The following is a 26,704-nucleotide window of genomic DNA, read 5'->3' as shown; positions in this document are numbered from 1 at the left end:
GCTGTTTTGATATTTGATTTCAGATCTTTTTCTTTGGGAAGGTCGATAGGGTGGCTGCAGCAGAATTGAGCCCATTTAGGGGCTGGTAGATGACGTATTTTTGTTATGCTTGACAAAGTAAACTGTGCCCTTTCCTCCTGAGCAGAGTTGATCTGTGATGGACAAATGAATGGTCTCTTTCCATCTGGCTGTCACACAGACAGGCGAAAACGACGGTGCCATTTGAACGTTGAATTTCTCAGACTCCCAAGGGACAACAGAAAGTGTATATGAGCTGGTACACCCAAATGCAAATTATTTCTGTTGATACCTAATGTATGTAAATTTATGCCGCTTGGTTGACAAAGGCATTATGAATGACACTCTTTTTCAGTAGTGTTATATAACTGAAATTTTCATTTTATCGTCACAGTAGTGAAGCACAGTTCCTGCTGAATTTCTGTGACATTTCCAGCAGCTCCAAAGCCCGTTATGGGGCTGTGGCACCAGAGTTGGAAGATTCGGCGTCTTCTGGAGCGAGTGCTTGCCTTACTGTCTGCTAAAGGCCTTGACTCTTTTCTCCCCATGTAGAAATGCCCTCCCTGATTGAGGGCAGTGTGGAAGGTGGACAGTCAGGATAGTGCAATGACTCAGCAGAGAAGAGGAGTTTCAGTACAGATTTTGGGGGGGGGGTTGAGACAGGGGAGCACTTTGGAAAGAAAGTTATCTTTTCCTTTTCAAAATTGGGTCCTTATTTCCCCCCCAGATCATTACATCTCAAATTCAGGGACAGAGAATCCAAGCAGGTTCCAAGATAGAAGGGTTCCATCAGCAGAGTTGGTGGCGGGGGCAGCCTGCATGTGCTGGAGGGAACCACTCAGCCTTGGTGGTGCGTGTCCCACGCTTGCTTTGCTCTTTGCTCTGGGGACGTTGTCACTGGGCCGTACTTTACTCAGCGGCCATGACGGAGGGGAGTGTTAGCCACACTCCTGCTGTCTTCACCTCTGCACTCCCTTGAGCCTTGACAACGGTGTCTCCGCATCTGGTGATTAACCAGCCCGAGGACTGTGTGCCCCGCCCTTGCCAAGCTGGGCACTGGGGACACCTGCACAGCAGGTAGATGGGACTGCTCTCCTGGCTGTGCCGCAGTCTCGTGGAAGGGGCCGGTGGTTGGTGTGTTTCCTGCAGGAGCCTGAGCCTTTGCTGGATCTGCAATGGTAATCAGGCGTTAGGTAGGTAGCCTGGAACGAGGCCTGACTCACCAAAGACTCTTCTGGGGTATTTGTTGAGTAAATGACAGAATAAATGATAGCAGAAGGAGATGAGAGCCTTCTAGGATGAGGACAAAGTACCTGAGCCCAAGGGTGGGGAGATGGATTGCATGGAGAGAACTAAGAAAATGCACGGCTCTGGAGGGCTGTGCCTGCTGGGTTTCCCTCTGGATTGGGGGGCAGGGCAGTGTTGGGCTCTTCGTTCTGTGGGCTGGGATAGAAGTGACTGTGAGTGGAGTGAAGAGAGGTCCTAGCCTTGCTGTTAGAGGACAGGAAGGCAGTGGTTGAGAGCAGCTTTATGATTTCTGCAAGGGGAGATTATTGTGTTTGCTTTCTCCACATCATTCATTGAAGGTCTGCCTGTCCTGTTCAGGCACTGGGCGTTTACTAATGTGAGTAAAGAGCATCCGGACTTCTAGGCTTTCACAGTGTAAACAGATGTGTAAACAAGCAATTACACTGTGGTTTGATAAATGCCGTAAGATACAGAGGCAGTTGCTATGGCAATGCCAAGTCACTCATAACATCCTGCCAGAGCCAACAGGCTTGCTTGCTCAGGGTCTTGAATGGGACCCAGCAGGCAAGTGATGGTGACGCGGTCGGGTTGAGCCTGCCACTGTGTGCCTGGCTACCCCAGCGAGTGGCTCTACCATGCACCAGTCGTACAGCAGCTGTGGGCCTGTGACTTCGCTGGAACTAGCAAGAAAAATCCAGGCTGGGACTGATTCCCCAGAGGGCGGTTCTACAACCAGATTGTGAGAAGCTTTCTCTGGGTAGGTGCAGCCTCATGAAGGGGAGGGGTGGCAGCAATGGAGAGCAGCTTCTGCACATGGACCTGGGATCTGCCAGGAATCGAGATGCTTATAAATATAGTCCCCACGTCTCCTGAGCTGCTGGGTGAAGAGGATGTTTCTTGTTTTCCATCTGGGCTGGGAGCAAGGGCAGGTATGGGAAAAGGAGAGTAGGTTCCCCCCCACCCCCCATTTGAGGGAAGATTGTCAGGAAAACATCTGTATTTCATAATCCCCGGAAAAGCCCTTCCAGTCAGATGAGATGGGATCTGTGAGGGTTTTGACGAGAACGGTGGAGAAGGCAGCAGCGATCTCTGTGCAGAGCCTGGCTGGCTGTGCTGCAGACACGGGGCCGCGGGGTTTTGTGGGACCAGGGCGCCGTGCGTGAGGGAGACCTAGTTCCGAGTGGCAGGTGACAGGTCGGCTTCTTGCCTCCCGACGGTACAAAGACCTTTCCGTTTCCGGAGGGGAGATCACGCCCAGGCTCAGGTTGGTCTGTGGTTGTGTGTCACTTTCCCTGAGCCACTGACTTCCTTTTTCTTCTCATACCCGTCTGGAGAGAGGAGTCCCCCTTCCACCAGCAGGACAGGTGGGCGGCATCTCTAAGTGCTGGAAGGGTTCTCTGGTGTGATTCCGCCCTTCCCGTCCCTCCAGCCAGGGCTTGTCACCTCTGGGAGGCAGGTGACAGTCTCCCTTTGACTCCTGACTGGGCTTTCAGGCTCTGCGTCTTGTTCTGCCATCTCCTCTCCCTCACTGACTCTTGCTCCTGGGGTATGTGTGATGTCACGTCTAATTTGAGCCTGCATTTAAGGGGCGTCTGGTGGGGTGGTCGCGGCCGGGCTCTATAGAGACGTGGGTTTGAGTCACTCAGCAGACCCGCCACCTGCGGAGCGCGTGTGCCAGTCGCTGGGTGTCACGTGGTGGAGGGGCCGGCGTTGCTGGTGCTCTGTCGGCATCTCCCTCCTTTTGCTCAGGGTGGAGGTCCCTGCGCGGGACCCTACGTTGTCTTGGCGTGACCTGACTCGGCCACCTTGCTCTGCCGTGGCCACGTTCCCTCCTGGCCGCTTTGCAGGCGCAGGGGTTTCTGCTTGAGAGCCTTTCCCCGCCGTTCATTCTGTCCAGACTGTCTTCTCTTCTTCCTGCTCATCCACACGGCTCCCTCCCTGGTCCCTTTTGTGTGTCACCTTCTCGTGAGTCCTGCACTGACCACCGCTGAGGCCAGCTGCCTGGCCTCTCTTTTCTCCACGGCTCTTCTCAACACCTCCTAACCTAGTCCAGAATTGACTTACTTGTTGTAAGTAACAAGTAAGTTACTTCCCTCCATTAGATCCTAAGCTTCATGGGCAGGGATTCCTGACTCTCTTATTTAATGAAGCATCCCCAGGGCCCAGAATTGTGCCCGGCACATAATACGTGAGTAATGCATGTTTGTTGAATGAGTCAAACTGGCCAACAAACACAGCTTAGATTGCAGGGAGTGAGGCACATGATCCAGGAGTGCTGGTGCTGTCGGCTCACAGAGATCTGGTTTCTCTGGCCGTAGAGAAGAGACTTGATTCTTAGAGGGTAGGGTAGTGTTTGAAAAGTTGAATGAGTGAATGTGGATCCTAAAAAAGTAAGAGCATGTTGGAGTGGTTCAGTCCCTTAGGAACTTGTATAGCAGGGGTTGAGGCTGCCTCTTGCCTGTGGATGAGGGGGTTCCGGGGTTATTAGATATGTGCCCCACCTGTTCTGTATCCATGTCTCCAGGCTCAGAGGATTCCTTGTATGTTTCCAAACTGCCTCTTAGTAGGAGTGGAGAATGCTGCTCCTTATTTCTTTTACCTACAGGGACCAAAGCAGTTTGGAGTTGGAGCAGTTCGCAGGCATGGCTTTAAAACCGTGTGAGTCAATTAATCATTGTCCAGGACGGCTGGAAGGTTAACCCCAGGGTTGCTTTGGCTACAGGGATCTGAAGTCCTCGTGACGGTTGTGATGGAAGCTGGTATTCTGCTGGGACTTTGAAGAGTCTTGTCAGGTGGTGACGGGATTGAGAAGCAACGGTTACCACCTGCCCTGTCACCCTGTTTTCTGGTTTGTACCATTGCCCTGTGGAAATTTATTTGTTAATGCCTCCAAAATAAACATCCTTGGAATGGTTATCCAAATTATAGGGTTGCCATGATGAGAGGCTTCTATGCTTTTTGTACTTTTTTCTTTTGCAGGCCTGGTAGTTCTTTAGCGTTGATAATCTCTTTTTGGAGACACCTTTTCATGAATTCTTCAGATTTCCCTCCTTTAGTAACACGACACTTCGAAAACTTGCATGGTGGCCTGGGACCAGTAGCTTTGCAGGAATACGGAGATGAAATGGTTCATTCCGGTGAGGAGCTTATGTTACTCCTGAGCCCATGCAGAGATCAGAGCCTCTGCTTTTTGTTTGTTTGTTTGTTTTTCTTTGCGGTATGCGGGCCTCTCACTGTTGTGACCTCTCCCTTGCGGAGATGCGCAGGCTCAGCGGCCACGGCTCACGGGCCCAGCCGCTCCGCGGCATGTGGGATCTTCCCAGACCTGGGCACGAACCCGTGTCCCCTGCATCGGCAGGCGGACTCTCGACCACTGCGCCACCAGGGAAGCCCAAGAGCCTCTGCTTTGAAGCCACTTGGACCTGGACTCAACTACTGGTTTCACCAGTTAATGCCTGTATGACCACAGGCAGATGGGCTCATTGACTTATGTGTATTTAACCAACACGGAACGCTTGCTGCGTGCCAGGCACTACGTGCTTAGCAGATGTTAAATGTGTTTAGTCCTTAGGACAAGCCTGTGGGTAGGCACTGTTGTCCTCCCTGCGTCTAAAGAAGGGGAAACTGGGACGCAGAGAGACTGAGTGACTTTCCCAGGGTCACTGAGCTAGGCAGTCAAAGCCAGAATTTCAACCCCAGATACTGTGGCTCTTGAGTTCATGCTTTTCATCATCACACTATCTGTGCTGCCTCCCAGCTTTCAAAGCTTGAGCTCCCTAAATCCATAAAGTGGGAGAACTGGTCATAATACTGCCTAGGGACAGGATCGGTGTGAGGGTTACGTGAGAAAACCCAGGAAGAGCACTTGGCGCAGCGCCCGCCACTTGGTGAGGGCTCGTGGCAGCTGGCGCTCCTGCTCCAGCCTGGCGCAGGGAGATACGATGGTACACAAATTATACTAATACAGAGTAACGTGTGCTAGGTGCCTGTGAGGCCTAAGGAAACCTTCGTGAAGGGGGCGGGGAGGACAGGCAGGACACGCCCGGGCACTGACTCACCATCTGTGAGGCAGTCACCGTCCCATTTGATAGATCCAGAGGCTGGGGCTCTAAATGGTTACAAAGCCCAGGGTTTGACTAGATGGGAGAGGTGACCAGTGCGGGAAGGGGGGTTTGTTGGGGGGTCCAGTGGGTTGGACCCTTGAGTTCAGCAGAGGGAGGAATGAGATTAAGAGCTGGCCAGTGCGGTGTGGCCCCGCAGAGCCCACTTCCGGCCTTGTGAATGCTTAATTAGCTTTGCATATTGTCTTTTTGTTCCCTCTCTTTAGAAAATTTCTCCCACACCTTCTTTCCTGTGGATTTCTAGAAATACCCTATTTTTCGTGACTCACTGCTGGGACACATCCTGTTTGGGGAAGTGTTGAGGAGGAATTGGAGGATGGTGTGAAGTGTGCTCCGAGCGATGGGCGGTGCAGGCGGGAGGTGACTCCGCTTTTCTGCTTCCCCCACAAAACCCACAGCCCTCACCCTGCCTCGTACCCGTCTCTCCCGATGAGCTGGATTTCTCCAGATGCGGTGTTTTCAGTGCCTTGACCTGATGTGTGCCAACTGGAAGTTTCCCTCTTGTGTTGTAAGCAGGGATCTGTGCATGGCTACAGTGACTGATGATGGAATTAATCAGATTAGAGATGGGGCCTGGAGTTTTGAACCTGACTGACTTAGATGACCTTTTGAACCAAACGGGTGGCCTGACTTCATATGCACCAGGGTGGCCGTGATGGATTATGCGCCGGGTGCCCTGGACAGAGTTGCTTTCAGAGCGTTGTTATGAGAAGTAGAGGAGCAGCGAAGGCTCTGGGCGCAGACAGAGCGCCCAGTGCGGAATCAGCTGGCCCTTTCCTTGGATGGTCTGATTTTACCGTGAGCTGCTGTTATTTCAGTTTTTATTATAGGCCTTCCTCGTTCTAACAGAGGCCGGATGTTGTAAATCATCACGCAGTGGCTCTCTTTTGTATGGCCCGAGGCCTTCTGGCATGCTGATTGGAAAGCTCGATACATCAGGCAGTGAAATAATAGAAGCTGAACTTGAGCCGTGGAGAGGGCAGGTGAGGCTGCGGGGGTGGGGGGGGGCGCTGGTGTGGGAGGGCATGGCTGCCGGACGTGGCGTTGGGCCCAGTGGCAGAATGATGAGAACGTTTAAGAAGCAAGTCAGGCTGCTCTGTCCGAGCCTGAACCCTGAGGGTGGCCGTGGTGGTGGGACCCAGAGAACTTCGTTGGCGCATGAGGCCGATGCCGCCCTCCCTCGAATGGCGAAGGCAGTCGGAGGAGGCTGGAACAGAGCTGCTCGGCCTGGGCGGTTGTGCCTCCTAGGGGACTTCTGGCAAGGTCCAGAGACGTGCTTGGTGGTTTCTTCAGTGGGCGGAGGCCAGGGGTGCTGCTGAACACCCTCCCGAGCACAGGGAGGCCCCGGGCGTCACGAGTGCGGCGCGGGGAACCCTTGGGCTGGAAGGTTGTCAAGTACTGGGAGGCTTGGAGGGCGAAGGGGGGACAGTCGTCTGCACCCCAGCTGCTCTTGGCTCTGGTTCCCTCGGGAAAGGACGGGGAGGGTCTTGGTGGGCCTGGGTTTCTCTTTAAGTTGGACAGGATGAAGATGATTTAGAAATTTTCATAAGCTGAAGCTCAGTCCAGTGCCGTGGAGTGAAAACCGTGCTTTCAGGGCACTCAGGTGTATTGTCAGTTGAGACCTGCAGAGAGTGGCATTAAGACGCCGATGCTCTTAAACTCCCGACATGTTCTCGCCTCTGCCTGTATTATTTTTTCCACCCTTTAACCTTGTGCTGTGCAGAATGCCAAAGGCTTAGGGTATAGTTTGACAGCTTACGTTTATGATATGAAGATTAACAAAATTAAAACTGCCTTAGTACTGATGTAAAGAGCTTGAATGTAATTTACTTTTATAATTATTTGCCCTTAAAAATCTTAATTGGGTATCTATAAAAATCGGGAGACTTTTCACTGGAAAGGTGAGGGGAAATATAAAGATTGATAGAATTAAAAAAAAAAAAGGCAACCTATTACCCCATTATTATGTATGTGTATGTATTGGTTGGCCAAAGTGTTCGTTCGGGTTTTGCCCTAAGATGTTGCGGATGTTTCCATCTTACAAAAAAACCTGAACAGACTTTTTGGCCAACCCAATATGTATGAGAGATACATGACACATTTTACTTTTTTTTTTTTTTTTTGAAATGCCCTGCCTTTAAAATTTGGAACTATAATTTACTTCCAGCAGAATTAAAATCCATTTTTCTCTTGCTTTTCTTTCTCCTTTCCTGGGTCGGATAAAAGGTGTTCATTTGCTTCTGAGAATGTGTTGACTTCTGGTTTATCTCTTAATTAAAGTTCTGCCATAAGCTGAAGAGCTTAGACTTTATCCTGTTCTTGGTGGGGAGGTGTGGCATGCTTTTGAGCGTAAGGGCAGGGACAGGGCAAGGGCTGAGTCAGAAAGATACCTCTGAGGCTGGAAGCGGGGAGACAGGCAGACAGACCAGGGGAGGCTAGTTCCGATACGAGAGGACGAGTTCTGCTCCTGCGCAGGAGCCAGGGGACAGGGAGGAAATACGCAGGAGGGACAGACAGGTCTCGGTGACCTCTTGGCCGCGGGGGCTCAGGAAGTGGTGGGAAGTCAGGAAAACACCCAAGTTTCTGGCTTGCGTGGATACAAGCATTAAAAAAAAAAAAGGGAAAAATCCCTGTTTTGTACATGCTTCGTTTGTAAATGTTGCTTTCTGTCTTTTGCTTTTCAAAAGTAAGTGAAAATGGAGAAGTTTTAACAATGCCTCAAGTCTTGAGGCTGGATTGAGACCTTTCTCACTTATACTGTGAATTTTTGATAAAGACACACTTCACATCTTTGGGAAGATTAGGATGATTCTTCTTCCTCTGCAAGCGTCTAGGAAGCATCTGTGTGGTCTCTCAGCTGTGTGATTGAAAGGCTGGGTTCTGAGCCACCAGGAAGGATGGGAACCAGTCTCGCTCCTCTGGTAAAAAGCACGTAGCGCGCCGGAGGCTCCCAGTGGTCTGCCTTTGATTTGGGAGTGGTTGTCCTGGAAAAAACCCGTGGACAGTCAGATAGCAGTGGTCTTACACCTATTCCAAACTAAAAGCGAGCAGTACGGCAGACAAGTTCAAGGTGAGCGGCATCCTGTGTCTACCTTGTGGTCCCACGTGTGCGGTTCTGCGGGCAGGTGTGTAGCTCAGGCGATGTCTTGCGTGGGTGTCTTGTGTGTGCTTTCTGCGGTTTTCCCTCTTCCACAGCTGGGAGGTGGTTCAGTGAGGCGGGGAGTGGGTGGCTCTCGCCCCTGATACTGGGTTTGAGTCCCGCTCCAGCACCCCTGGTATTGCTCCCCAGCTGGCTACTTAGTGACCTTGCACATGTGCTGTTTATTAACTGTGCCCGTAAACCACAGGTTCAGGTTTACACAGTGCTGTTTTGTGCTGTTTGTCCCAAGTTTTTAAAAAATTCATCTCCTGGTCTTCGGTAGAAACTTCTGTGTTCTCTTGGGCTAGTTAGTCACTTCTTCTTTTTGGAACCTCAGTTTCCTTACCTGTAACACCAGAGAGCTAGACTGGGGCCCCTTGAGATGTGACAGTTTGGGTTGTAACATTCCAGGTCTTTGTAAACACACGGACTCCACGCACAGAGTCGCTGGCTGCAGCCACGTTCACCTTGCAAAGCTGTGCCTCATCAGGCTCTGTGGAATCTTGATCACTTTGACCTCGTGTGGAAGTTGTTTTATCCCTGAATTACTTAAAATGTCTTTCTCAAGAGCGTTTTCTGATTTACAAGTCAGAAGTTCCCCCTCAAGGCGGGGAAACCACCACGCTTGGAGCATTTCAGGTCTTCTGAGTAGTGTTGTGTTCACGTGGGGAGGAGGGTGCGGGTCTGCAGCCTGCGAGTGAGGAGTGGCGCAGCGTTTCCTGCTGTGGTCTGCTTCATTGTGGTCTAATTTACGTGTAATAAAATGTACCGATTTTAAGAGTAGGATTCAATGAACTCTGACAAATAGTCATTTAGTCATCACCGCTACTGTCACTAAAACACTACTATCACCCCCAAGAGTTTCCTCCTGCTTTAAACTGACTTATTGGTGGTTCTCATCGCTTTTTTTTTTTTTTTTTCTCCCAGTACGCGGGCCTCTCCCGTTGTGGAGCGCAGGCTCAGCGGCCATGGCTCACGGGCCCAGCCGCTCCGTGGCACGTGGGATCTTCCCGGACCGGGGCACGAACCCGCGTCCCCTGCATCGGCAGGTGGACTCTCAACCACTGTGCCACCAGGGATGCCCTCTTGTAGCTTTTTTGTAGATTTCTTGGCATCTTCTACACAGATGATCATGTCATCTGTCAATAACAAGTGTTACCTCTTTCCTTTCCTGTTTGCCTTATTCTTCCTGCTTTATTGCACTCATGGGGGCTCCAATACAATGTCAAGCAGTCACGGGGGGAGCGAACATCCTTGCTTGGTTCCTGATCTTAAGGGGAAGCATTCAGTCTTTCATTATAAAGTATGACATAGCTGTAGGTATTTTCTGTAAGCCCTTTATCAAGTTCTCTTCTATTTCTAGTTTGCTGAGAATTTTCCGACATGAATGGGTGTTTAATTTTGTCAGATGCTTTTCTGCATCTATTGAAATGACCATATGGTTTTCCTTTTTTAGCTTGTTACTGTGGTGAGTTACATTACATCTTTAATGCCATGACTACCCTTTGGTACGGAAGCCTTATCTGCAGGGTAAGCACAGGTTTTGTGTCATCATATTGGGATTTGAGGATTAGCTGTGCTGCTTTTTTTTTCTTTTCCATTATGGTTTATTACAAGATATTGAATATAATTCCCTGTGCTATACAGTAGGACCTTGTTTATCTATTTGATGTATATAGTAGTTTGTATCTGCTGGTCCCAAGCTCCTACTTTACCCCTCCCCATACCCCCTTTCCCCTTTGGTAAACATGTTTGTTTTCTATGTCTGTGAGTCTGTGTTTTGTAAGTTCATTTGTATCATATTTTAGATTCTACATATAAGTGATATCATATGATATTTATTTTTCTCAATCTGACTTAAACTTCACTTAGTATGATAATCTCTAGGTCCATCCATGTTGCAAATGGCATTATTTTATTCTTTTTTATGGCTGAGTAGTATTCCATTTGTGTGTGTGTGTGTGTGTGTGTGTGTGTGTGTGTGTGTGTGTGTGTGTGTATACACACCACATCTTCTTTATCCATGCATCTGTCATTGGACATCTAGGTGGCTTCCATGTCTTGGCTAGTGTAAATAGAGCTGCTATGAACATTGGGGTGCATGTGTCTTTTTGAATTAGAGTTTTCTCCAGATGTATGCCCAGGAGTGGGATTTCTGGGTCATATGGCAACTCTGTTTTTATTATTTTCAGGAACCTTCAGACTGTTTGCCATAGTGGCTGCACCAGTTTATATTCCCACCAACATTGTAGGAGGGTTCTCTTTTCTCCACACCTCATAGCCGCACTTCGTAATTGTATTAGTATTAGTACATTCAGAGTTCTTGACAGCAATGACTCTACATAAATAGTCTCACCTGTGGGGTCAGATCTGTTTAACTATAATTCAGTTAACCTTTTTACTATTTCATTGTATTTTGAGTCACATGAAGCCATGTGTGTGGGAAAGAATAACAACATATCTTTCTGTAACCTTTATTCTATGCCAGATACTAGTCTAAGATGACCTCTCAATTGCCATGACAACCCAAAGGCGTAGGTACCATTTCCTTCCTTTTACAAATGAAATTGAGGTCCTGCTTCTTGGAAGTTAAGAGAAGTAATTCCATTTCACCTGACTTTAACTGAGCAACATTTATTTATATGCTAACCATTTGGACCCGTATAACTGGTACAGAGCTTTTCCATAGGCAGCATCCTCAGTTTTTACAGAGGATACTGATGGAGAGGTTGAAGTAACTCTCCCAAGGTCACATAGCTGATGAGAAGCAGGGCTAGATTTGAATCCAGCTCTTTCATTTCCAAGTTGAGTTCTTTTCCCTGTAGTATTACTACTCTGGGGGTGGTTTATGGAAAGGAATTAAGTCAGTGTGAAACCAGACTATTTTCTAGAGCAATGCAGCCAAGATTTTCATAGTTTGTCTTCACAAACCTGTCTGAGTATAAGAATACATTCCCAAACTAAATATTATTAGCTCACATATTTATTTAATGAACAACAATCTTCCTTCTTAATTCAGCATGTGTCCAGGAAGATACTTTATCAGTATTAAGCAGTGATGCTGATATTGTAGAATTTGGGTTGAACTGTTACGCATGTAGAACATTAACTCTTTATTTGCCTAATAGTTTTCGGTGAGATGTTTTCTGGTAAAGCCATCGCCCATTGCCACTGTGTATGCCAAGCCACGGCGAGGTTGTGAGTTCCTTACGCATAGCTGGAGTTGGTTTAAGTAAATGCTCGTGCCGCAGCAAAAATGTGTCCCATAATTTTCCTATTGTGGACACAGGCAACGTCTATTAAGCCCCTACGTCATGCCAGATACCATGCTAGATCAAGGAAAGGGAGAAGAGAGAAAGAAACGACCTAGGCCTTAAAGGATGAATTCAACAGGCAAAAAAAGGACTCAGGGCCAGCGGACAGAGGATTGATTCCCTGGTTGTATGTGTTAGGATCCAAGTAAGTTTAATGTTTAGAGTAACATGTTAGACAGATTAAGAACTTTGTTATTGGACAGGCACGTGTGAATTTCAGACCTGATGCTACTGTTTGGTAGCTTTGTACTTCTGGGCAACGTAGTTAATCTTTTTTTTTAGCTCTTGTTTCCTCATATGAAAAAAATGGAGATGAAGGTACAAGGTATATTTCACAGGTGTTCAGTGTGTGTGTATGTTTCTTGTCTTGGAAGTGAGGCCAGAGGTCTGTGTTCTGTGCTGGAATGAAACTTTATTTTTTTGGCCAGACAGTGGCGATAGGCGTTCTGTTTGGACTGTGATCTCATGGGAGCATGTTTTGGTGGTTTACAGATAAAATCTAATCTGGCCTGGACCACGGGAAGCGCAGGCTCAGTCCCTTGCTGAGACTGTCAGTGGTTCTTCCAGCACATGGGTCGTGCAAGGTAAATGCTTGTTGAATCAGTGCACTGAAGTTTTACAGTCACCTCTGGAGATCTGCTTTTCGAAGTCTTTTCTTCTGGGAGGATCAGCCCTTGGGAGATTGGATGCTGCAAGCGGTGACGAGTGCCAGCACTGTGGCAGCTGCGTTCAGCCTGGTGGCGATGGCTGCTTGATGTGCTTTCAGCCTGGCCTGGAACGAACGTCTTGTGTTGGAACGGAGTGTGGCTTCTGTCTTCTGAGCCTTCTTTCTGAAGTCTTTGGGGAGAATAGCTGGTGGCTAGATCACTATTAGAAGGAGGGGATCCAAAGGCCTGTGCCTCCTGTCGCTCCAGGATCGATTCAAGGAGAAAATCCACAGTTGGTCACCATTTTATCTTTTTTTTTTAATCATTTTTCTCTGTTTCAACTTTTTCTTTCCCTCCCTCCTTTGTGGAGGAAAATTGCCCTCTATGGGGCTGCATGTTATTGGGGAAGCAGCTTTCGATTGTGTAATGATTGTCAGGTGAGACTGTTACATATGTTCAGGCCATTAGGTATGAGACCTTGGTGAGCATTGGCTGCTTGGATATAACTGGGGCACAGTAACATAAAAAACAAATTTTTGCTCATAAAAGATACACAAGCAACCTTGTGTATTTTCTGTATTTTGGCTTATCCTGAATAACGATTTTAGGTATTATGGAGAGAAGGCGTATGTATTAACAAAGGTTTGTACTTAGGCTTCCAACAACAGGTATGATTTGCCCCAGTGAGCCTTGAAAAATTTTTATAATGCACATTTTTGTTCATAAATTGTAATGAAAGTTGGTATAGGAACTCAGATGGAAAATGTGACTAAATCAGAGAAGGAACTGTTAAAATGATATATTTTTAAAAAGCATCTGCTTACTGTGTCATACAGATGAATTTTAATTAAAATACTTTCAAGATCTAGTTAGGTGGAAAATCAAAGATATAGTATATTTTTCAGGGAGATAGGGTCCACTTAGAGGAGCTAGAGCTTGTTTTGTCTGTACCTGGACTAATTTGAGGCAGAATGAATGGATATCTAGGTCACTCTGGTGTGTATTCATTCATCCACTTGTTCACTTACTCATCAGGCGGTTTGTATACTGTGCTACTTGCTGAGAATTGTGTAAATATGGACCTTCCAAGGCTCACAGTCTAGTTGTAAGGGACAAATAGATGTAATTAGGAAATAATGTGGTAAAAATAGCCAGCAAAATTTGTTCCCCAAAATAAGTGGTGGTGCACGTGTGTTAGTTTCTATGAAATATGTATATGAAGTTTCCTTTTGGGAATTAGTGGGAAAATCGCTTTTACATAAACTCATCATTAAACAATTTGAAGCTATTGAGGCTTCAACAAGCCATTAAGATTAAGTCAAAATGCTTGCTTTTGGAATATCAAGGGCCTGTTGATCTACGTAGGCAGAGGGGGTTCTGTAAGATCCTGAAGTAAAGTTCTAGGGTTTTATGATGGGGCTAGAACAGAGAACCCTTTATGAGAACACATTTCTAGCTCCCAGCAGGGATTATGTGCTTAACACTCATGGGAAGGACTTGACAGCATGCTGAATCGAGGCACATTTCCTGTTAGGCTCTTTGCCTCAGTGGCTCCGATCTTTGCTTGGTTGGAGGACAGAACCACTAACAGGCTCTCAGGTGGTGCCACAGTGCAGATGATGCTTTATGACCGTGTCCCGAATCTTTACCAGGCACCCATTAGTGTTTATACAAAGAACAGGGGGTGGATTTACCGTGTTCTTATTTACCGTTTAATTGGAATGTGTGACATGAAGGAAAAGCATGTTCACTGGGTCCTTTGTAAAACATCGTGAACAGCATGGCTTAGCCTTGGGTATTTAGGCTTTCTGCAGAAATAAACTGCTGGTTTTGGTGTTGTTTGTTTGTTTGTTTTTGCGGTACGTGGGCCTCTCACGGTTGTGGCCTCTCCCGTTGCGGAGCGCAGGCTCCGGACGCGCAGGCTCAGCGGCCATGGCTCACGGGCCCAGCCGCTCCGCGGCACGTGGGATCCTCCCGGACCGGGGCACGAACCCGCGTCCCCCACATCGGCAGGCGGACTCTCAACCACTGCGCCACCAGGGAAGCCCTAAACTGCTGGTTTTGATGGTGCTTGAGTTTGTGTTTTGCCAGCATTAAGTGAGCACCTAACTGTGATATGGAAGGTCAAGGCATAAGTCATACAGACTGGGGAATGGGTGTCAACTTTTACCTCTTAATTGGTAGTGTGGCCTGGGGCAAGTTCACTTTGTTTCGCACTCTGCAGATTGTTGGGAGTTTCGAATGTAATACTGCAGTTAAGTGCCTCCTACAGTATGCAGCCGTGGTCAGGGTTCAGTACTAGGTGGTGGTGATAATATTATTGTTATTAATAGAGATTGTGGGCACCGTGCTCGATCTTCGTACAAAGAGCAGGAATCCTCCCAGAAAAGAGCTTGGCGGTCTGAGAAAGACCAGTACTGCCTTTGCTGGGGAGGACTTGGCTTCTAGACCCTCTGATGGCTGTGGTGTGGATGCCGCGCTGCTGCCGCGGCTGCCCCCTCCTCGACACCGGGGGGGTGGGGTGGGGGCAGCTGAAGCGCAGCCGGCCTGCAAGGCTGGTCACTTTATTCAGCGCCGGCTCGGACACTCACCGTGCTGAGTGTGGCGCGTTCTGTGAAAACGAGCCCCGGGAGATTAGCCATTCATTTATTTTGGGTCGTTTCTTGAAGTAGTGGCAATCACCACCTAAAACGCAGTTGTTGCGTCTTTTTTGCACACGTTGCTCGGATATCACATCTTCCCGACTTCCCTGTCTGAACTAGCACCACTCTTCACTGTCTCTGTGTTCCTTCAGTCAGAAAATATCCACGGAGCGCCTGGGGGAAGCTGGTGGTACAGCAGTGAGCAGAGGATGCAGAAGCCCCCGCCTTGGGGAGGGCCACGATGCTCTGGCTTTGCAGTCCTCAGCGTCTGGCGTGCTGTGCCCTGCGCGTGCAGCTTTATTTTCTGCCCCCACTGGAACGACGCTGGACACTCGGTGGGGTCAGAGACTTTGTTTTGTCTGCCACCGGCTCCCCGGTGCCCAGAGCGGAGCCCAGGACGTGACTGGCTCTTACGGAATATTTTGTTGCGGTTGTTGAGACCCAGATGCAGGAAGAGCGAGCCCACCTTTGATTACTGAGGGTCGCAACTCAAAGCTAGTGTCCAGAGGAGGCAGTGATTTAAGCTCAGTGAGGGGAGGAGGGTCATGTCCCGGGCCGGGAAGGAGCTCTGGTTTGGGCGCCAGCAGACCTGGTTTGGGGGCCTTGGATCTGCTCCTGATAAACTACTTGACTTTGGGCAACTCTTCACACTCGTGAGTAAAGAATTGGATGAGATTCTCTGTAAGTCTCTTCAGACCCATGCTCCCTACCCGTTTGAAATAGGCAGGGGCTTCCCTGGTGGCGCGGTGGTTGAGAGTCCGCCTGCTGATGCGGGGGACGCGGGTTCGTGCCCCGGTCCGGGAGGGTCCCGCGTGCCGCGGAGCGGCTGGGCCCGTGAGCCATGGCCGCTGGGCCTGCGCGTCCGGAGCCTGTGCTCCGCGATGGGAGAGGCCACGGCAGTGAGAGGCCCGCGTATCGCCAAAAAAAAAAAAAAAAAAAAGAAATAGGCAGACTCAACCACCTTTGGATGTGCACGTATCTTTTCAGTAACCCGGATTCTACTGAGCAGGTGAAATGTGTGAAACTTTTCATCCCTCAACTGTATAAGGTTTCATCCTGGGTCCAGAGTTTGTTAGAAAACGGAAATGCCTTCAGCTCAGTACTTCTGAGTACGATACGCCTTCCTCGCTTCTCCGTCCTCCGCGCTCCCGGTCCTTGTCTTCTTTACATCCCGTCATTGAGCCTCGGCGGCCCCTCTGCCTGGGGAAGGCTCGTCCCCGGGAGGCTCACGGCTTCCGCACGAGCCTGCGGGCGTGTGTGCAGGACCAGCGGCCAGTAGTGTTTTTAATGGAGGAGAAGGCTCTTCTGTGGGACAGCGGTTTGTCTGTTCACGAGCTGCACGGATCTGGTGTTGAGGCAGCAGCCGCTGGGAGTCTTGATGAGGCTGAGCTCTCTGCCCTCAGTTAGGGAGACTCCCCTGCCCTTTGCCGGAGAGGCGCCACCTCAGCAGGGTTCAGGTAACCAGATGCCTCCGATAGGGGAGCCTCAGACGGTCCGCTGTCCTCACCCGCACCAGGCGATGGTTGAGCAGTTTGCCTGCCTGATGGGATATTGGCCTCATCGACCTTATTACCTCATGTGCTACTTGAGCTTTTTGATTCGAGTGCTTCTGTGGCTTTGCTGGCTGCTTCTGTCAGCAGGGTTTCTAAGGGAGCGTGAGACGGTGGAAGGAGCGTGGATGGGCGGTGGTGTTTGCGTTGCAGGGTTCAGGTCTCACCGCTGCTGCTTACTGGCTCATGTGTTTCTGGTTCTAAAAGCTCTGGTCCTCAACTTCCTCATTCTGAAATTTGGGAATGACACTGAGTCACTTGTTAAAGGCAACCGTGTTCCTAGAGCACATGGGTCAGTGCCAGGCACAGAGTGGGTGTTCAGTGAGTGCGTACTGTCACTGTTATCTTTTGCACACGCAAACAGTGCCCCTCCTTACATAGTCTCTCTGGTCCAGGAAGCTGTCCCTCTCTGGCTCCATTCCCCACTCTCCTCCACACACCTAGAGGTCAGACACGTAGCATCTGCAATATACCCAGGAACTGGAAGTCAAGAGCAGAGGCCTCTCTCAGCTGCCCTAGGGTCCAGGCCGGAGGGTGGGTGCCAAGGACGGCAGCGGACGGGGACGGGGAGAATACAGCGCCAGGGCGGGGCCGCGAGGTGTCGTGGCCAGCGGTCCTGTTCCCGCGCTGCCTGTCCAGGGTGTTACGGTCTCTGGTGCTCCCAGTGATCCTGAGAATTAGGGCAGAATTGCACTCCCTTCTCTAAGAAAACAGGACGGTATAAAATTTGTTTCTCTGGGATTTCCAACCAAGATAGTTTAAAAAAAAAACACCTCTGATATTTTGGTGTCATTTCCCCCCCCCCACCCCCAGATAATTAATTTATGTAGAAGTCTTAATTTTTCAAGTTTGATGAAAATGTTAGACGGTGAGTTATGGGGTCACAGTCCAGGGTGTGAACACCTACTTGCTGGGTGACCCAATGAGACTTAACTATTTGAGCCTCAGTTTCTTCTTCTGTAAAATAAGGGTAATACCCCCTGGCTCAGCGGGTCACCAGGAGAATTCGTGAGATACTGACGGGAAGGCATCAGATGCGGGTGCTCGGTGGGTGTGGGAATTTGCTGTTTCCCTGCTGTTCCCTCTGTTTCTAGCAATAACATCCCCTTGTGTCTACTAGTCAGTGACTTGGTGAATTTTCCTAGACCGTTTGATATGTAGGTTGTGTACTTCAATTAGGTTATAAGCTCTTTACGGTCAGGCACCCTGTTTTCAACCACGGATTTTACTGATAGTGTCTCCTTGCCAGACTGGCCACGGCTGCTGTGGTCCAGTCCGCCAGGGGCTCAGCATTGGTGTCGAGTGAGACTGGCTCTTGCGTTCATCTGTCACTGAGAGTTCTTCCTGTCCCTGAATCCAGAGGATGAAGTTTGTGTTAAATAATGCTGTCCTTGGACTTTTGTAATCCCCCCACCCCCATGTGCATAGAAGCTTAGACTCCTAGAATTTAGGTCTAGAAGAAAATTCGCTTTGGCATTCCTGTGGACAGTGGCGGGTTCTGTGATGGGTCAGCCCACCCAGGCAGGGGCTCAGAAGCTGCCACTTGGCCAGGGCCACACAGGCAGTTAGTGGTGGAGCCAGGCCGGCCCTTGGGTGTCTGCGTGACCCAGGTTTCTTCCCTCTTTACAGCCGATGGGGCCTAATGCCTTGTTCTTTTGCTGTGAGGCTTTGGTGTCAAAATCCTGCCCTGAGAGAACCTTAAATGTGGAGTGAACGTGGTCTGTACACCGGGGTCTGTGGCTTAACCCTGTCCCTGAACCCTCTCTCTGTCTGCCGCGTCTGCCCTCGTGTCTCCAAAGTGGGTGGCAGAGCTTTCTCCATGTAGCAATTTTCATTTCTGTGATGATTATGGTGTCTGAAGGGTTTTATACTTATAAACTGGAACCACACATTTAGCCTCTCCTTGTACTCAGATGGGGAGTGATTTGAGCGGATGTCAGAAGGCCGTATCTGCCACACACACCCCCGCTAGGGCCCTGCCAGGAGTGTCCTCTGGAAGGACCTTGCTGAGACCATGTGGAGAATTCCTGGGAAGGAGACAACAGGTGTCGCGTGGACTGTACATCGGGCCTTTGCGGGTGGAGCAGCGCGAGAGGTGCCGTGGCGCCCAGAAGGCGGACGCTGTGTGAGGCCGGAGCCCGCGTGGGCTGAGTCGAGTTGGCTGTGCTGCTTCTCTGCAGGGGATGCCCGAGGGCCCTGGTCACACAGGGGCGCCCTGGAAACCACGCTGCTGACCTCTGGGCTCTTGTTCGGGCTGGTTGGGCTCGTGGTCTGTGACGAGAGCGCAGGCACGTCAGGCTGCGTGCCGTGCTGGGGGGAAGGCAGGGGTCGGAGGTCGCATCCGAGTTTACATCTCTTCCCGTCTGTACTGTTTTTCTTACTTAGGAATTTTACTTCATCTCTTGAGCCTCAGTTTCACCATCTGTAAAATGAGGGAAATGGCACCTATGCTAACTGCCTTCTAGGGTTGTTTTTGAAGCTGAAATGGTACACACGGTCTTCTTGGGGCTGAAACTCCTTCCTCATCATTTTTAGCATTTAGCATGCTGCCTGACACAGTGGGCATTTTAGCTTTGTGGAATAGCATTCTGTCATCTGTAAGGTATGCTACACACATGGTAGTTGTTACTAATAATTGAGCTGGTGGTGTTTGCCCACAGACTTTAGGGGCAGGGGGAAGGAACGAGAAATCCAAAGCAGGCTCATCGCGCAGTCGTTTCTAGAACCTCGGAGTTCTGGCAGTGCCCAGAGCCATGCACAACTGTGGGCGTGTCGGACCCGGGGCCCCGTGCAGCGATCACGGCCTCGGTCTTAATCACGTAACAAGGTTTGGAATGCGTGAAGTGGTTTCCCATTCCACAGTTGGTATAAAAGGATGGGGGACACATTGCCTGGCCCCCAAGAAGAATACAGTGTGGTGGGTTTTTGTTTAAACTGAGTCCACAGATAGCCGTCAGACACAGGTGAAAGCAGTCAGAGCCTAAGAGGAACAGGGCTGGGCTGTGGTGCTCAGGAGCCATAAATCAGAGCCGGGATGGAGGGGCCGTCTCTCCGCCTCTGAGATGTTGCATCTCTTCCTGTTAATCTGGCTCATGGGATCAAACAGTAACTGCTGGAGGTGAAAGGGGCCGTAGAGATTAAATCAGATGCAGCCATCTTGGGCCCCCCATGGGGAAAACACGAGCACAGCATCGTAGCGGTCAGAAGTAGGTGAGACACATGCCTTACCCTCAAGAAACCTGGCATCTAGTGGGGAAGACAAATTTTCACCAATGAACAATAAAACAAGGCAGGGTGAAAGTAGGTTTTCTCCAAGAGGTAGGATCAGGGATTTGGGGAGAACTGGGGAATGGGAAGGCTTCTCAGGGAGGGTGGCATCTTGGTGGATCCTGAGGGCTCTGAAGGATTTTAATAAGAGGACAGGGCGCGAGTGGCGAAGGCAGGAACACCCATGGCTCTTCCGGGAATGAGTCGTCCGATAGGAACAGGGTGTGGAGGGTTGATAAAGGGATTGTGGAGATAGAGGCAAAAGAGGAAGGTGGTCACATCTTGGGAAGCAGCTCTCTTTGTCATCACAGAGTTTTATTCTGTGAAGGGATGTGAGCCCTGTGGCTTTTCAGCAAGTCACTAACTTTGAGGAGAAAGGAGCTGAGGTCCTGAGAACTAGGCTGAGGGTGAGAGGGGACCTGACTCCCCGCTTCTGTGCTGGGGTGCCCTGCAGGGGGCAGGCGGGGGGGACGCTGTCCTCCTGGTGGGTGCTGAAAGCACGGGGCTGCAGGGCCCTGGGCAGAGGTTGAGAAGTTCTCAGAAGAACCGCTCATCCTCAGTGTCCGCCGGGTAGGTTTCGTCTGTTTAATGATTAGAGGTAACATGTGCATTTTGTCCTGGACACCTCACCTGATTTTCCCTTTTCCTCCGTCCCAGCTGGTGAGTGCTGGGCCTCGGTGACCCGTGGGAGCAGATGAAGGGAACAGGGGGGCGCCAACCTCATTGAATTCGTAGGGACGGACGTCTTTCCCGGGACCTTCAGCTTTGTGACGGAGAGCCGGGTGGCTGGGAGATAAGCCACTGCCTGTCTAGCGAGGGAACTGGCAGGGAGGAAGCCTGCACCTAAGAGGACCACAGACGGGTCTGGGCTGAGCTGAGGGACTTGAGGAGCAGGAGGTGCGAGAGGCAGCATCTCTCAATTTTTCCTTTCCTTAAAAAATTTTTTTTCCAAAAATTAACGTGTAGTTCATCGAGTTTCTTTCATCAGTTTTTTGTAACGAGCCAGACCACGTGCTTGGGACATGCTGACAGGGAGACGTCTGAGTGTGGCCTGCAGAACACATTCCTCAGGGAAGGGCTGGAAGCAGTCGTCCTCAGTGTCAGACAGCCAGTAACGTTCCCTGCACGGACGCTGACCAGCGCTGTTGTTGCGAGCGGGCATTGGGGCAGGTGGGGCAGACAGACGCCCGAGGCCGTGGTGCTGGACCTGCATTCGAGTTTAAGTAATTGAGGAACCGGTGAATACAGAGAAATCGATCTCAACGTCTTTGGAAGGTACTTGATGAACTGAGGCATCATGCAGTCCTGCACCAGGTACGCCGAGCTTCCGTAGTTCACTCCAGCCCTCAAAAGGATCCTGTGCTCCGCTCGGCCTCAGTCTGTCCTCAGGTAAACCGTGGTGTTTAATAGTGTCCTGAGAGTGAAGGAACAGTCACGAGGGAATCCAGAGGCCAGACATCTAGGGACTTGAACTTTTTTTTTCAAGTTAAGGGAATGAGAACAGCCATTTGAAAGAAATAAATGGGATGGAAAGTTAGGAAAGAAACATAGTCAAGTTTTTGTGTTATTGTTTTAGTTTTAAAAATCAGCTTAACTGAGGTATAATCCACATACAGTAAAATTTACCAGTTTTAAGCGTGCAGTTCAATGAGTTTTGTCACATGTATCAGTCATATAACTGCCACTACAGTCATAATAAGAGGAGTCCCGTCACCTCGTGCCCCTCTGAGGTCAGCCCTCCAGTTCCTCCTCTCCTGGGCCTGCACAGTCACCGATGTGCTTTATGTCACTATAGTTTTGTCTTTGGTAGAATTTCATATAATTTTGAAAACAAAATGGAATCATACGGCATGTAGCCTTTTGTGTCTGGCTTTATGTGTGTGTGTGTGTGTGTGTGTGTGTGTGTACATATTTATTTATCTATTTTATTTTTGGCTGCCTTGGGTCTTAGTTGTGGGATCTTCGTTGTGGTGCGCAGGCTCTCTAGTTGTGGCGCGTGGGCTCTGTAGTTGGCGGCACGTTGGCTCTCTCGCTGAGGCGTGCCGCCAGCTCACTGATTGTGATGCGGGCGTAGTTGTCCCGCGGCATGTGGGATCTTAGTTCTCTGGCCAGGTATCGAACCTGCGTCCCCTGCACTGGAAGGCAGATTCTTTACCACTGGACCGCCAGGGAAGTCCCTCTCCCTGAGGTTTTGATTTATATTTCTCTGATAATGATGTTCAACATCTTCTCGTGTCCTTCTTGGCCACTGTATAACTTCTTTGATCTATATGTGGGTACTTACCCCATGTAAGTTGGTTACCTTCAGTGTTTACAGTTGTTAAAACGTTTTCAAAAGCCAAGATTTACACTATAATGCTTGCATCTCCCAGCAATGTGGTGATATACCTGGAACGTTTTGAACTCTTGATGAGAGTGGACTGAGGGGTGCAAATTCACTTCTTTGTTTCTGTGTCTGTCGGTAGGGAGCTCGGCAGGTGTTGAGGAAGACTCATAAACTGGCGTTGCTCCAGTGACGTAGCTCTACAGTGATACTGTTTTTAGTGCTGTTTAGATGAAGGAACTCGTGTGGACCCGGATTCATGGAATGACCATTGCAGGCAGCCTTCCTAATCAACGACACGTTTACAGGTCAGACAGGTTCGCAGAGAAGGCAGGAGGAGGAGAGCTGTTTTAGGGTCCCTGGAGAAGCGATTGTCCTGGCAGCACAATTAATTCATTTAGTGACTATTCATTGAGTGCCGACTATGTGCTAAGCATGGCTCTGGGGTGATCAAGATAGAAAAAAAACAGCACAGCAGCACAGGCACCAGGATGTTAAGAGTTGGTGTTTGGGGCGTGTGTGTGTGTTTGCGCGCACGTGCGTGCCTGGACCACCTTTAGTTGAATGTCAGGCAAAGCAGCAGGCAGTCGTGCAAGAAGAAATTAGTGTTCCACCCATGATGCCATGATAATATTGACATGGGTTTAGTGTTACTGTAAGTTTCAGGTGCTTGTTGTCTAACATATTTGAGATATGGAGGGCAAGAAGATATTAGATGCTGTCAGTGATAGAGAGTTGAAACAAATTTCATACTATTTCAGAGCTTTTGAATTAGTTTAAATAAAGAATATCTTGGGCTGTTTTTAAAAAATGTTTCTGACCATCTGTTTCTATTTATATGTGCAATTCAGAGTTTTCTCCATCTTGTAACTGAAAGAATACTGAAGTGCAAGTACAGGCCACTGGCATCCACACAGCCGATTTCAAATGAATGAAAACAGCCTTATGGTTTCGTTGATCCCATTTATAGCATGTGATGGTATATATTTGAACAATTTGTATTCTAGTAAGATACCTTTTAAATCTACTCTGTTTAAAAAGCCATTGAACGCGTGAGTGAGTGGGACACGTCCTGACTGTCCCTTGGCGATGGTCCCGCCCTGCCCAGCCCTGCTTGTTTGACTGTGTCATCTGCCTGCCGGGGCTCCTCCACCTTCTCACAACTGCCACTGTCGCCAGGGTGTGACTGTGTTTACCTTCCACAGGAAACCTTTCCCTGTTAGCCGAGCTCCGCGTTGTTTGGTGTAAATGAAAGACGATGACCGTGGTTTGAGTCCATGTTAGTCCATGTTCATGGAGCGCTTACAGGTCTCAGGCGCTGTGCTGGGTGTGGAGATTCAGAGACGAGAAGTCAGGGGTCCTGTCCTGGAGTTGCTGCTAGGCCTGGCTTTATTCCCTGGGGCTTCGTTTCTGAGAGATCTCAGTTGCCTCAGGAAATTTTAAGGCTTTGAAAGCAGGGACTGTTTCATACACAGTGGTATGAACCAAATCTCACACAAGGATGTGAACAGAATAGCTGCTTAATAAGCTTTATGGAATGACTGCAAGTTTTAAAAAAAACTTTCCCCCCAAATGAAAATAGCTTTATTTTCTTGGTTTGTTGTTTCTTGACTTTTAAACAGTTGTTTACCTTGAACAGACTAAGGAAACAGCACATGATGTCAGAAAGAACAACAGGCTAAGATACCGTGAAAGTATTTTTTTTGAACTAAAAAAAATTACAAAGGTGGCATCTTGGTTTCATCATTACCTCTGTGGCCTTGGAAAAATAACTTCACTTAGTCTCTGCTCTGTTAATGATAATATTACCTGTGTTTGAGGATCACCAGCCATAGTATATGTAAAAGCACTTTGTGTTGAAAGTGCTGTAGGGATGTGAGACATTTATTATCACTCCCACCAGCAACATGACTGCCTGCTGGTATCTCCACGTTGGTATTTTGACCTTCTGGTAAATTGTACTGACACACACTTTACATTTCTTCCTACTGTGAGAAGTCCAAGCCAGGGAAATACGAAAGTTTTAGTTAAAAATTACCTTTTGCCATTGCCAAATACTTGTTTTTACGTTTGGAATAGGACTGATTATTCACAGCGTTAATAGCTAGTCATTAATTGATTCTGTTGAGAGTCTTGGGCAGGATTCTTAGTTACCCTGGAAGATTAATCCATTACATCACATGTATTTGAATACAATTGTAGTCCCTCCGTGGAAAGACAGCTGAAATGCAAACTGTCTTAAAGACAGTAGTTTCACAGAATTTTACGTCGGGGACCTCGGAGGAGAAGTGACTTGTCTAGGGCTACAGTACGAGCAGATGACAGAGATTGGATGGTGCCTTTTGCCGCCACCGTGCTCACCTCTTGCTTTGCACCATCCGTCATTCCAGTCACTGTGATAAATGTAGACCTTCCCAGATGCCTGGGCTGCGTGGCTTGGGCCAGCAGAACATCTGTGTACTCTTGCAGCTTCCTCAGGTTTCTTAAGAAACAGTAAATTTGTATCTCTGCTTTTTTTGAAAGGTAGTAAATACTTTGCGTATTAGCTTTAAAGCAGGTAGCATTCTGGTCTGAGAAATGTAGAAACCGTGTCTGGTGTGAGACACCGCACTGCTACACGTAGTGTCTGGTTTTAGGACTCAGCATTCAGAGTTCCCCGGGGGTTGCAGCATGCAGCGGGCACGTGTCCTGTCAGAGGGGCGGGGTCTGCCCTGCGGCCCCCCCCGGTGCGGGCCGGAGGGGGCCTCTCCCCTAGGCTGAGGAAACCCGCCCCCTGCTCTCCCTCTCGTTCTGTTACTGGGGTTTAGAGTTTTCTTTTCTTTGGATGGAGAACAAAGAGAATAAAACGAATGGTCAGGAGCCCTTCCTTGGGGAGAAACACTCACATCCCCAGATGCTGAAAATAGACAGTCTTTAATGACCCTCAGAAGCCGTGTCAGCCAGCTGAGAGCTGCTCTTGCCTTTGGCTGCCCGTCCCACCCCCCCACCCGCACCCCCACTGCCCCTCTGTGACAGGGACCTGCCCTGCACACCCCCTCCCCGCCCCCGTGTCTGGCCTCATCCTGCCGCCTTGCCTGGCCCTGTGGCCTGCCCTTCCTGCCCAGCTGCTCGCTCCTCTGGAATGTCACCCTGTCTCGCTTCCCTGACCTGGCCAGTCCCTCATTTCTGTCCATGCCACGGCCTCAACTCCACACCTTCTCCCCTGCTTCCTCGAGAAGAGGGAGCTGTTTGGGGGTGGGGTTATTCGGAGGGAAGAAGAAAGAGTGAGGCCGTCTGTCCCCCTGCGGCTCCTCCTCTCTGGTCCCCGCTTTGCTCCCAGCTGGGCGCAGTTTGTGGGTGCCCGGCCTTCCGACGCCGTGGAAGCAGTCTTCTGTGCGTGTGTTTGGCGGAGGTTTCTTTTCTTTGAATGGACTCTTCTGACCCCCGGCGTGTCAAGAGTGGCCCTGCTGTGTCCCAGGCTGCGGGTGCTGATGCTGAACTTCCCCATACCATCTTCTCGGCTCTCGCACGCCTGAAGCATTCTGCGCGGCCTGGGTTAAACGGAGCAGGAGAGTGGAGCCCGGTTCTGCAGGGCACGGGAGCGGTGGGCACCTGGTGCAGACCACCTCTAGGCTCCCTGGTGCCGGGAGCCCCACGTACAGCGCCAGGGCTCGGGGCAGGCTTGATGCTTTCGCACCTCTGGGTGCCTCCAGCTTCGCTCCCAGCATGTGTTTCTAGTGTACATCCAAGCTCTGTCCATCTCTCCCCGCAGATGGCCACCCTTTGAGTCTAGGGTGGGGCACCCTGGGGAAGAAGCCCACTCAGACCAAGGCTGTGGATGCAGGGTCCTGGGGGCTCTGGGTATCCGCAGTGCGGTCTGGGGGTTGGTGTGGGCTCCCGGTAGGTGCGCCTCCTTGGCCCCTGTTGTTCTCACCGTATGTGGACAGGGCGCGGCCGCAGGAGAGCTGGAGCAGGACGCTCCAGGGTAGCCGCCAGGTCCAGCGGCAGCCGTGGGTCTGTGCCAGTCAGTGACCAGCCGCGCTACTGCCCGCTGTGCTGTGCCAGCCGCCGGGGCGGCGGGAGGGGAAGGGTCCTCAGGTCGACGCGGATGCTCTCCAGCTGCTGGGCAGTGCTCACCCGTGTGGTGTAATCTTCACAGTCGCCGTATCGAGTGGACGTTATCGCCCCATTCTAGGGACGTGGAAGCTGAGGCCCAGGGATGGAGTCATTCGTGGGTGGAGATGCGGGGATTGAAGCCCAGCTCTGTGTGCTCAGCCATGGCCTCTACTCCAGCAGTGCTCTCACAATAAGCCGGGGTCACGAGGGTGAGGGGGGTGCAGCGTGCGTGGTCTGGGGCAGGAAGATGCCTGGGTGGTTCCCATGCGCACCTGGCCTCCCCAGTTTATCTTTCTCTCCGCCCATTACTGCACTACTTGAATTGCAGAAAAGGAAAAGG

General features: G+C 49.9%; 1 protein-coding gene across 4 annotated transcripts in view; it reads left to right on the top strand.

Moving 5' to 3' along the window:
• ASAP2 (ArfGAP with SH3 domain, ankyrin repeat and PH domain 2) overlaps nt 1–26,704 on the top strand; it is a 158,611-nt gene that overhangs the window by 19,332 nt on the left and 112,575 nt on the right. The window contains exon 1 of one of the 4 annotated variants that reach the window (XM_067008171.1): nt 1,889–2,023. The exons of 2 other annotated variants lie outside the window; for them this stretch is intronic. The gene's annotated coding sequence lies outside the window, so the exon portion shown is untranslated. Of the gene's footprint in view, nt 1–1,888; nt 2,024–8,251; nt 8,458–26,704 lie in introns of those variants that run through there. One more of the 4 variants, XM_067008170.1, reaches the window with a different exon arrangement.

The sequence above is a fragment of the Kogia breviceps genome, chromosome 11, assembly GCF_026419965.1.
Source record: "Kogia breviceps isolate mKogBre1 chromosome 11, mKogBre1 haplotype 1, whole genome shotgun sequence".
NCBI classification, from domain to species: domain Eukaryota; kingdom Metazoa; phylum Chordata; class Mammalia; order Artiodactyla; family Physeteridae; genus Kogia; species Kogia breviceps.
Note: the sequence above shows the minus strand (reverse complement) of the source record. Positions and strands in the feature narration are given on the sequence as shown.